Raw genomic sequence first — 11,106 nt, forward strand, 5'->3', positions numbered from 1 at the left:
AAAGCATTTATTTGAAATTCAAATTTAACTGGGCATCTTGCATGTTAACTTGTTAAATCTGGAAACCCTATTCAAAGGATTCATACTCCAGCTGCTGAAATAAGATGTGACCGCACGGGCCCTTAGCACTGCCAGGTTTAGCAGAGAACACAAGAGTGCTGCAATCTAGGTGCCTGGGTGGCTCAGTGGGTTAAGTGTCTTGATTTCGGCTCAGGTCATGATCTCACGGTTGGTGAGTTTGAGCCCTGTGAGGGGCTCTGTATTAACAGTGCAGAGCCTGCCAGGGATTCTCTCTCTCTCCCTTTCTCTATTCCTCTCTCTTTCTCTCACAAAATAAATAAACTTGGAAAAAAAAAAAAAAAAAAAAGGCCATTTCAATTAAAAAAAAAAAAAGAGTGGTGTGATCTGGGAGCGCTAGTGGAGGCCTGGTGGCCGCCTCCCCTGCTTCAGTACAGAGGCTTCCCGCCAGCAGCCCTGGCTTCTCCCAGGCTGCCCAGCTTGCAGAAGAAGCACGGTGTGCTTCAAGCACCCTGCATTGAACGTAAACTCCTGGGCTTAAGTCACAGGCAGACCACTGACTGGGTGCATAGCTTTCAGAAAGTCACTGAACTTTTCTAAGTGTCGTTTTCCTTTCCCATAACTGAAAACCTCAGAATTGGTTTTTAAAAGGGGAGTGGGGTCCTTTGATATACTTAGGGATTCATACAGGCCCTAGTCTGAGAAAAATTAGAATCTTCCTGTAGCTTCTCCACTGCCCCACCCTTTTCTGCCTCCCATTGCTGACAGACGCGGGCCCCAGGCATGAGCCAAAAAACTAATACTTATTTCATGGCTCATCCCTCAGAATCTTCTATATCAGGGGTCAGTAAGCTTTTTCTATAAAAGGCACTATGGTGAATATTTTAGGCTTTGCAGGCCATCTAATTTACAAATTATAAACTATTTTAGGCTTTTCAAGTTTCTGTTGCAACCACTCAACTCTTCCATTGTAGCATGAAAGCAGCCAAAGACAATATGTAAACAAACAAGTGTGGCTGTGTTCCAGTACAACTGTATTTATGGACACGAAACTGATTTCATATAATTTTTGTGTGTTGTGAAATATCCTTATTCTTTTGATTTTTAAAACTCTAATAAAATTCTTACCTTGAGGACTGTAAAAAAACCGACAGCAGGCCAGATTTGGCCCTTAGCTATGGTTTGCCCACCCGTGTTCTATAAGACCAAATTGTTAATCTCTGATAAAGTCCTCACCCTGGAAGGCTGGTCTGTCTCCTACTATTTGTGCCCAAGAGCAGAGCTAGGAAAAGGGCTGGTGCTAAGTTCTCACACAGCCCTGGCCTCTGCCATTAACTTGCAGTGTGAATCCAGGGAAATTATATCACTACTTCCTGTCTCATCCTTCATCTGTTGAAAAAAGGACCCAGGGTGAAGGGGCATTATATTTAGCAAGCTGCTAAACAAAGTGATTGGGAAATACAAATGAGGTCAAAAAAGACAGACACTTAGCAGGGATGGTCCAAGTGTTGAGTAATATTGAAAATCATATGGCAAGAGAAATAGAGAAATTAAATTGTTTTCCTTGTAAATTTTCCACGATGATTTTTTTACTTCATGGAAAGCAGAGTAATTTCTGAGGTCATTTTTCCTTCACACACAATTCACTTTCATGAAGTTTATTTAAAAAAAAAAAGGGGGGGGGAGGGGGAATTTCTCTGAGAAACAGAGAAGTCCCAATGCCTGGCTGAGCCCAGAGGGAAGTATTTTCTCAGGAAGGCCATTTCTGTCCCTCCCCTCCCCCTTTCTTCCTATACTTCTTCCCATCCACATCTGGTATATCCCATTTTTCCTAGTTACAGAGAATCCCCATCTCTATTCCTTTTTCCTGCAAGACTGTGGTGCTAACAAATACCAGGTATATTGCAAAGCCAGAAACCCAAACAAAAACTACCATGCTTAGAGGCATCAGAAAGGTCGAAAAAAATTAACAAAAATCCTTAAAACTTAAAGAGCACAAAGGGTCAGGTAAACAATGATATAAAACCCCAAGTATAGAGAAGAAGGTGCTTGTTTCAATAACCTGGGAATTTTTTGCTAGTGAGACATGGCAATCACCTTTAAATGACAAATCCTACGGAGTTTAGAAAAAAGGGCCTTGCAGGTGACATGAGGGGAAAGATCAGGTTTTGATAAAAGTAGAAAGCATCCACCAGAATGGAATGATAATTAGAGATAATTATAGTCAAGTACGAGGGTGCCAGAATATGGTGTCTACCCAGCAAGTTACAGTAGGGTCGAACCTCCTTTTTAATCACTTTGAACTTGCCATTTTTATTTCTTGGCTGATGAATTGTTCACAGACAATCTTGGTGTATTTACAGAGTATTAAGTTCAACCAAGGTCAAAGACAGAGATACATTCTCCTTAGAGCCTCATTCCCTCTCAGATGTTTAAGTAAATGGCTTAAGAGAAGCGACCTGGAACACAAAAGGGAACACGAGAATTCAGGGTCTGGTCTTGCCCCTTTTGAGCCAAGTGAGTGAGCACCTAAGCTTCTTTGAGCCTCGGTCCCTTCATCCACAGAACGGGGCTAATGCTTTGTTCTACTTACCACAGAGCCCTGTTGTGAAGCTCAGACAACACGATGCATAGAAAGGGCTCTGCAAATAATAAAAATAGAAGTGCTATTTATGATTATTATTGTGACTGAAGAAGGAGCCGTTGTTGAAATCAACGGCTAAGTTACTGAAGCGCCACTTTGGTTACTTGAACAGATGACTTACAAGGGTTAATAAGCACATGTCTTGGTCACCACTTAGGCCTGGTGAGTCAGAGCCCTGGAGCACGAGGCCCAGGTCATGGGCTCCATGAGACCTGCTCATCTGATTTGGACAGCAGAAGCTTCTAAGTTAAAGAAATCTGGGATTGAATCCCATCTTTACCCCTTACTCACCAGGCAAGTCCCTTATTCCATCTAAGCCTCAGTTTCCCTATCCCTAAAACTGGTACATTAATACTGCCTTGCAGGGTTGTTGTAGGTTCAGAGAGAACATACATAATCTCTAATACCTAGTAGGACATAGTTTCTGTTCACCTAGGAACAAGTATTCGAAAGTGAAGAGGCAATCTCTTTAACCCCTACCAGCTATTTTGTAAATGCATGTGGAGATTGCTTATGTAGACAATCCTCTCAGATCTATCCCTGTTTCCTGAAAAAATGTTTTAAAAACTATGGTTCACTAATGATGGGATTTGCATCTCAAAATGACAGTACATTATAAACCGACTTCTTTCAGTTACTTTTCTCATTATAATATGGTCCCTGAGATATACCACAAAATTTTTTGGTAATTTGACCTAAATTGGCCATAAGGCTGCCCTGTGCTCAAAACTGCAGATCCTCACCACCCCCCAGACCTGCCCCTTTGCCACATTTCTATCTCACTTGCCCCTACACTCAACACAACACCCCAGCCAACTGGACATCTCGACTGTTTCCCAAAGCCACCCTCTGCCTGGAAAGCCTGTTACTATCTTACATCAGGCATCCTGGAAACCGACAGTGAGATGTTGAGATCTGCATGCAGGGCTTAGTGGGGAGCTCTCAGGAAGCCCCTTGAGGGAGCGAGGGGTGCGGGACTGGGCAAAGGGGGAAGGTGAACCATGATGCGTCCACAACTCAGGCCTCAGTGGATCCCATCTGAAGCTCTGGAGCTGGGGTGGCCCTTCAGGATGTCAGAAATTATGTCAAGGTGCTGTGCCCTCCACCCCCCTTTGACCAGGCACCAGAGGTGGGCTTCCTCCCAGGAAGGAGGTATAACCTTTGGCAAAAGGCAGTTCTCAGAGAGGGATTCAGCTGAGATCCATCAGCAGCCAGCTCTCCTTGCAGCTGGGCGATGTGTGTCTGTCTCCTCCTGAAGGGACATCTGGGCAGCACCTCACCACATCCACTACTGCAATTTCCAAACCACTGCCCAGCCCTTGAGGCCCATATGCACCACTGCCTCACCATGCAGCCCACTCTGCCCCTGTACTGCCTCCCTCTTCGAACCTGAGATGTGGCCACCAAACCAGGAGCCTCTTGCATTGCCACTGAGTTCAGAGTGGACAAAGCTCACAACATATACTTGGCACTACTTCTCAAAATTCCAGTGAATGTAGAGAATGAGAAAGCTATACCCCTTAAGCACGGTACAGTGATACACGTTCTTACAGTTACAATTTCCAAGACCTCAGCATATTTAAGCATACTTAATACTTCTTAGTCTGGTTCCTCATTTTGTTTATAGGAAAGAAAATTTCATTGGTAATGATACAATCCTATTCTTACACAACATCCATTGGGGTTTTCATTTCCTTTATTTGCTGAATATTTTTTCTTTATAAAGTATTCTTTTGAAAATATAACAAGAAGTACTATATACTGAAAGGAAAAAGACTAGACAAGCAGGGTCAAATTAGTAAGAAATCTCCCAACTTATACAAAATTACACAAAAGTATCAGCCATAAAGAAAATATGGTTGTAAAGAGAAACCAAGGTGCCATAAGTGTATCTATCCAGCTCCCTTAAGAAGTGAAGAAATGGGCTCCTGGCTGGTTCAGTGGGTAGAGCATGCGACTCTTTTTTTTTTTTTTTTTTTTAGTGTTTATTTTTGAGACAGAGAGAGACAGAGCATGAATGGGGGAGGGGCAGAGAGAGAGGGAGACACAGAATCTGAAGCAGGCTCCAGGTTCCCAGCTGTCAGCACAGAGCCCGACATGGGGCTTGAACTCACAAACCGCAAGACCATGACCCAAAGGAAGTCGGCCGCTTAACCGACTGGGCCACCCAGGTGCCTAACAGTGTGTGACTCTTGATCTCAGGGTTGTAAATCTGAGCCCCATGTTGGGCCTAGAGATTATTTTAAAAACAAATGAAGGGGCGCCTGGGTGGCTCAGTCGGTTAAGCGGCCGACTTCAGCTCAGGTCACGATCTCGCGGTCCGTGAGTTCTAGCCCCGCGTCGGGCTCTTGGCTGATGGCTCAGAGCCTGGAGCCTGCTTCTGATTCTGTGTCTCCCTCTCTCTCTGACCCTCCCCCGTTCATGCTCTGTCTCTCTTTGTCTCAAAAATAAATAAACGTTAAAAAAAATTTAAAAAAAAGAAATGAAGATTAATGTCATATTAGTGTCATGATTTCACATATTGGAATACTTTATTGGATCAAAAACATGAAAATGGTTGCTTTGCAATAAATAGGTTACATGAATGAAAAAATCAATTAAAATGAATTAATGAAGCCAAATTCTTCTATCAAATGAAAGAGATATACGTGTGAAAGACATACACATGTTTATGTTTATACCTGTTTATAAAAAAGTATAAATTATGTGCTTATATATTTTTATATGAATGTATATAAAAATGTATATATGTGACCACATGCATGTGTTAGGGGAATACACACACATATATATGCTTCCCTAACAAATTATTATACAGGTGTTGTTTTTGGAAAACTACCCCTGCACTCTGACAGACCATTGCAAACTGAAGGGTTAACGTGTATCCAGCTCTGAGTCAACAGTATGGCCCTCTAAATATGATCCCTGCATGCTTCCAGATCTACGACAAAACACCCTACACGGCACCAACCTTAGGTCCAGGCAAGTGGCCCAATCCCATCAGAGCACCTGTGCAAATGTTTCTAAGTCTTCCTCAGATGCCTGGGATCTCCCAGGGCTGGCTAGCAGTGCCATCCAGGTCTGGCAGCCCCATCCCAGACCAGTGCCTGCAGGGGTGCTAGCCTCCACTTCTTTTCAGGGCACTCTCCAACCCTCTGTCCCAGGGTGGCTTCAATCAGATGCCCCAAGGAACCCCTGACCTCATACCTTTCGGTTTTCTGGGGCCTGTGGTCCAGATGTGTTCCAGGAGGTTAGCCTGGCAAACAGGTCCCCTCCCCCTCAACAGCCAGCATGCTGTTTCCTTGCAAACGACTGGGCTGCCAGCGTGGGTGCTGGCATATTGACTTTGGGTGACTCACTCACATCGGACATAGGATTATTCAGGGCAATGGGTGAAGTAACCACTTTTGGACTTGAGCCTGGCATTTGTGGGCTTGTCAGTGTTCCCACTGCAGTGCTGTCTCCAATCTACAAAACCCGAGGGTAGCAGGGTGGCAGTGGGGGTCCTTCAACACCAGGACGCCCCACCCTCATTGCTGGCCTAAGGGTAGCCACCGTCCCCTGACACACTCCTCGCCACATGTCAGTCTACAGGAATGCCTGAGTCCCTCATCTCCTCCAAGGTTTTTGGAGACTGTTAACTGTATCACATACCCTTGTAACACATGTCCCCTTGTCTCTGATCAATGTGCTAACATTGCATTTTCTCATGTTGGCTTTTTTGTAGGTAGGGAACCACTCTTCTGCTGGGCCTGCAGGACCCTCTCCCACTGTCAACACTGAAGGAGATCACTAGTCTGCAGCACCTGACAGAAGACATACTTGAAGATGTGTTATTCTACATTTACACTATGTAATTGCAAGCAGTCAATTTAACATGACCAAAAAAATAAATGACTGTTCCCACTTTTCTGCATTGTCCGGGTAAAACTCACCCTTGCGGTCATCGGCAAAGAAGCTTGGTTAATGATGCTTATGAGTCACTGGAGGCCCATATTCACGGGCAGCGCAAAGAGGATAAGGTGTCATGAGTACCGACCTGACCAGCACTGAACAGAGGACTGTGGGAGAGCTAAAGAGGTAAAATCAGTCCATACTGCTTTAATACCAACAGGCTCCAAAGACTGTGGGGACTAATAATGTATTTCTTACCTTTTTCCCACAGTGGGAGATATGAAGTTAGCCAGGAATGGTGCATCTGACAAAAAGGAGAAGAGAGAGAAGGTCCCTGGACCTAAACAGGAAGAGCTAGTGCCCAGAGAGCATGAGGACCTTCACAGGTGCTGACTGGACACATAACAAACACAGAAGTAACACTTGTCCATCCATTATTCTAAATTTTCACTGATAAATGGTTATACCTCACAGGGGTCCATTGACTTTATGTTTTTTAATCAAAGTGTTTCTATGAACAGGGCCCTGCAAAAAAAATATATTTCTAGAGCCCCATACAACATAGAGATGACCCTGATCCTATGAGTTTTTTTTTAAATCACCCTGAAACCTAGAGATACTGAATTAACAATACCTTTCTCAAGCCTTTTTTTTTTTTTTTAGCATAGCAAATCCTCTGAAGGCTTTCCAGATTGTGACCAGTATCAGTATGAGGGTCACTTGGTGACACTTTGTAGCAATAATGGAATGCCTTCTAATGGAATTCTGAAAAATAGATGGACTCAAAATCAAAATAAATGTTGAGACCAATAAGACCATTTCCCTTGACCCTTGTCAGTAATGTTCCCCCATGCTCTTCATTCTTACCATTCTTACCTATGTTTGTTATCCACTATTTTATGTGAAACTTCTATGATGGTTTTAAGTTTCAAATATACATAATTAATATTTGAAGACAACCTAGTATTGCACTGGCTCAGGATGCTCACTACATTGGACTCAGCTGCTTCATCTTTTCTTCCTCTTACTTTGAAGAAGTTTAAAACCTAAATAGACCAATAGAAATGTTTCCTGATTTTCATAACCTCTGAGAAAAGACTCCCTCGCTCTGTCTGGTCACCCATTCCAATACCTAACAATATCCACGCTGCTCCCATATGAGGAACTCATCCTTGATCTGATGAACATATCTCTCAACCAGGGTCCTAACCAGAGACATCCAATGGCCCCATCCTAGTCTACCCAGGCAAATACAACATTTTTTAAGGGGCAAGTAACTTTTCTACAAAGACCATGCCTTAAATCCCTTTGAATTTACCTGCTACTTTCAAACATAGACTCAAAACACTTATTTCTTTTAAAATTTCATTCTTAGACATGCTGATAAATCTCTTCCCTCCAAGAACATTTAAGCCCCTTTGATTAACTTTGTGGTAAGCTATGAACATCAGCCCATTTCCTTTCTGGTATTTTTGTATTGGTTTGGTTTTTTACTCTTCCTCTAGTTGATTTTTTTTCCTATTTGATATCGAGCTCTCCTGGTTTTAGCCCATGTGAAAGAAACATATCCTTTAACCTCATATCTGTTGTGGGGTTTGCTTGACAAATTCTTCTCAATGCCTACATGGTAGAAAAATAAAGTTCCACTATGCCAGCTTGGAAGTCCAACTCCACTGTGGTAACACACTACCACTGAGCCCTCTTTCCCACTCCTTAAAACTGCAGAAGAACAGGTTTCCCCTTCGACCTCCCCAACCTAATGCCCAATGGCTTTAGAGGCTTTGACATCTAGAGATGAGAAGCAAAAGCTAGAATACAGTGATTCACATTTGTAGCAGTATCGTAATTTACATGTTAAAAATGGAGCTTTTTATTCACTGTAAATGAACTTAAATTTGTTCACAAACTGATAGTGGAAAACTTAAGTTTGACAATCAAGGTGAGCTTAGTCATGGGTTCATTCTGGTCTCCTTAGGACAGGATCATCATCATTTCAGGATGTTTCCATCCCTTTCTTTTATTGTATCCCTATGGGGTGATCCACGTCAGGGGAAGGGGCTTTTGAAACTTCCTGATATTAGGCCAAGGACATCAGTAGATGTGATATTTAAAATATTTAACAAGCAATAGGGTACAGGCACCAACCAATCACCAGAATAGGCACCAAGTGACACAAGTGATAGGGCCTTGCTGGTGAGTACCAGATGATGTCAACCCTGTCCATCAGCATCCATCCAACACTGATTTGTAGTGGAACTTGTTCTATGACCTTGTGACCTACCACTATGGCATCCATGGTTGAAAAACCTGCATCCTACTGCTCTGTTCTCAGGTTGATGGGTCTTTGAAGGTCACACAGATGACTCCAGAGACTTTGGGTTATTTGACATCTAGACATGAGAAAGGAAAATCAGACTGCAATGACTCACTTGTAGCCATTACGAATTTTGTGTGTTAAAAAATGGTAAATGTAAATGGCCACACTCATCTCAGGGGAATGGGGATTTTTGAATCTGGCATCTCTAGGGGCTGCAGGCTTTTTGGGGTGCTACTTAAGACTTTCTCTGCCTAGACCTTCCCGTCATCTTTTATACTTTGCTACTGCAAAACCATGCTGGAATGGACTTACCTACAAGAATTGCTTTCCTTCTCTTGACCTTCATCAGGAATCAAGGTACAGGGCCCCAAATCTATCCTATCCTATCCTATCCTATCCTATCCTATCCTATCCTATCCCATCCTATCCTCAGGTTCCCCAAAGGTTCTGTAGGAGGGAAGCAGAGCACTAAAAACTTGCTTCAGCTCCTCATTAGCCTCTAACTTCTGTTTTTCCCCCTGGGTACCTGCTGCTCAAACCAGATCTCTTTTGGGCAGCAAAATACTCATGTGGTTTGGTATAAACTCTGGGCATTGAAACTTCCAAAATCTTAAGCTTTCCAGCTCAGGCTTTTATACTAAAAGTCTCAGCTTTCAAAAAGTATTCTCTCTTTGAGAACTTTAATAAATAAGTTCAGAAACTCAATTGACTTTTTGGGATCAGCTATTTTAGCCTTCTCCTAAAGTAATAAATTCCATTGAAACAATGGGTGGAAGGCTGCAAAGAAGTAAGGAAATTGTGAAAAAAAAGAAAACATATACACACACCTGTCATTATCTCCAAACTGTATATTTTGCATACATTTTGGGAGAGGTTCTTTCGGTATCCAAGACAGAAACCCAGAGGCCCATAAAATAATTTACGTGGATAAAAAACAATCAATCCTTTACGGTTTGTTGTAATTAAGATGTGCATACCAATAGTTACTCAATAAGATGTGATGAAGATATTTAAAATGTAAAACATCTTCATTACGGAAATTCTACTCCATTTAATACACTACGTGTTCAATAACCTCAACTCAAGAAAAATTCAAGATGGTACTCTTTTTTTCCCTCTGCTTTCTTTCCCCAAAGAAAATATTTCAAGAGCCCACACTTCTCACATATGTATCATCATATTCTAAAGGCCTCCATACACACACACACACACACACACACACACATATATATATATGTAATAAATATTCTGTCCCTGAGGGAAAATTGAAAACAATGTTCAGTTTCCTAGTTAACACAGGCATTAGCATGGGTCTTCCTTATAGTCAGATAGATACAACATATCATCCTGGCAGTAAAAGTGGAATCTCCAAAGAGGAGAAGGAGGAGGAAAGCAAAGGGTACTTATTTTTGTAAAGTAGCTCACAGGGTACAATAAACTCTTCCTTTGATCTTGTTTGACCCTGAAAACAACCTATGCAGTAGGTGAGGCCGATAATATTATCATTCCTATTTTAAAGTTAATGAAACTGATGCTCTGGAAGATTATGTCTTGTGCAAGGTCACATAGCTAACAAGCAATGAGCTAGGACAAATACAAATCTAGGTATTCTGATTTTGAAAATATATAAAAGGTATACCTTCCCCTATACAAGCTGACACGAGAAGAAATGTCACATGACAAGAAGTGAGAAAACTGGAGAGGGAAGAGTGATCTTAACTGACTATAATTAAAATATCTAGAAATTCTCCCTGGGGGTGAATGTTTTAACTCAGGCTGATGTCCACAGTTAGCATGATCCATGGCTTTTGGGATTAAATGCCCCACTCCCAAATTGCAAATGTCATTCAGGAAATCCTAAATCAGCTTCTTTTATTGAAATGGGTCCAGTCATGTCCCAGAGAGCTCTCTCTCATTGCAACACAGTCTCACAGTTACACTGAATTTTGTGACCACTCACAGGAGGCAAGACCATGTAACAAGGTACTTCAGATAAAGATAGACACTGTCTATTGGCACACAAAGGTTTTGAAGCAGTCACATTACCTAAAATAAGACCCTTTGAAATTTGTAATTACTAAAATGGATTGAAAGGGAAGGTGGGTTAGAAGTTGGGTGGAATTAATCTGGAAATCCTGGGGGAGATGTGTCATTTGGGGTATTACAGGATAGTGGTGAAGCTGCCTGAGTGCATGGACTTTGTCTTCTGTGTTCACTGTCACCCCACGTGCCT

At 42.2% G+C, this 11,106-nt stretch overlaps 1 long non-coding RNA gene across 5 annotated transcripts in view; it reads right to left on the bottom strand.

Moving 5' to 3' along the window:
- LOC109264308 (uncharacterized) overlaps nt 1–9,920 on the bottom strand; it is a 57,585-nt gene extending 47,665 nt beyond the window's left edge. Inside the window, exons 1-4 of one of the 5 annotated variants that reach the window (XR_008425067.1) lie at nt 7,433–9,920; nt 6,815–6,860; nt 6,598–6,734; nt 2,612–2,660 (exon numbers count right to left, since the gene is read on the bottom strand). This is a non-coding gene — a long non-coding RNA (uncharacterized LOC109264308). Of the gene's footprint in view, nt 1–2,611; nt 2,661–6,597 lie in introns of all 5 variants that reach the window. The other 4 variants (XR_008425065.1, XR_008425064.1, XR_008425063.1 and 1 more) reach the window with 4 other exon arrangements.
- Nucleotides 9,921–11,106: the final 1,186 nt, after the last annotated feature.

This window comes from Panthera pardus, unplaced genomic scaffold, assembly GCF_024362965.1.
Source record: "Panthera pardus isolate Hobbes unplaced genomic scaffold, ASM2436296v1 HiC_scaffold_22, whole genome shotgun sequence".
Lineage (NCBI taxonomy): Eukaryota > Metazoa > Chordata > Mammalia > Carnivora > Felidae > Panthera > Panthera pardus.